Source organism: Lagopus leucura, unplaced genomic scaffold (assembly GCF_019238085.1).
Source record: "Lagopus leucura isolate 7727_CA_CO unplaced genomic scaffold, USGS_WTPT01 Super-Scaffold_100159, whole genome shotgun sequence".
Taxonomy (NCBI): domain Eukaryota; kingdom Metazoa; phylum Chordata; class Aves; order Galliformes; family Phasianidae; genus Lagopus; species Lagopus leucura.
In genome coordinates, this window is record NW_024962335.1 from 29811991 (window position 1) to 29813008 (window position 1018).

Consider the following 1018-nt stretch of genomic DNA (forward strand, 5'->3'; position numbering starts at 1 on the left):
TAATATAATATAATATAATGTATATAATATTTTATATTATATTATATTAATATTATATTATATATGTTATATTAATAATTCATAATATAATATTCATAATTCATAATAATGGATCATTTTCCATCCTTCCTTAACACACTGCAAAACTTTTTCAGTGCAAGTACATAATTCACAAGGCCTTGAGCTCTCAAGAGAGTAAGCTCCAGAGTAAGCTCCGATGCCATGACGATGATCTTCATGATATTGAAACAATATAATTTGAAATAGCTTAATCTATCAACATAGTTCTAAGAAAAAGAAAACAAAGGAGAAAAATAGTGGTATGCCAAGGAATCAGGAGATCCAAAGAAATGTCAGAATGGCCAGCAACTTAATGATCATCATCATAACCAGTGAAAAATACTAGATCTTTAACACCATTAGTCCAGTTAAAAAAAAAACAAACTTGTTTGAATAGCTCATGAACCATTCAGGCTTAGATATTCCCACTCTCTGAGCAGCTGCATCTCACTAAGATTAATCGCACTTTAGTTTTCTTGTACTGCTTAAATCGTCTGTTCCTGCTTTTCACTGTTATTTCTAGTTCTTTATTTACCATGATCTACACATTTCCTTTCTTCATAATACTTTTTGCTCTCCCAAGATTGTTAATGAAGATGATATACCAAAAAATACAATAATCTTCACAATTAACCGATAGGCAACATTAAAAAATGTTATTTATTTAAAGGAATACAATCACATGGCAGATAGGAAAACTGATAGGAACACTGAAAACAAAAAATCACTACTTGCAGGCAAACATTCACTACCTTGTAATACAAAATTTTCATCTTCTTCTCACTGCTTAGTAAAACCTTGTTATTTAGCAGAATTTACGAATGTTGCTCACCCACAGATATTCATATTCCAGGTTCTCTATATCTTTTTTGTGTATTTGTCAATTAGCCTTTTCCTTCCTTTATGAAAACATGGTAAGCTACTCAAATCCTTGCTAACCTGGTAATAGGAGCTGTTT

The 1018-nt window shown here is 30.6% G+C and overlaps 1 protein-coding gene across 3 annotated transcripts in view; it reads right to left on the bottom strand.

Annotated features, from left to right (window-relative positions):
- ITPR2 (inositol 1,4,5-trisphosphate receptor type 2) overlaps positions 1 to 1018 on the bottom strand; it is a 266121-nt gene that overhangs the window by 155399 nt on the left and 109704 nt on the right. The gene's annotated exons all lie outside the window — the stretch shown is intronic.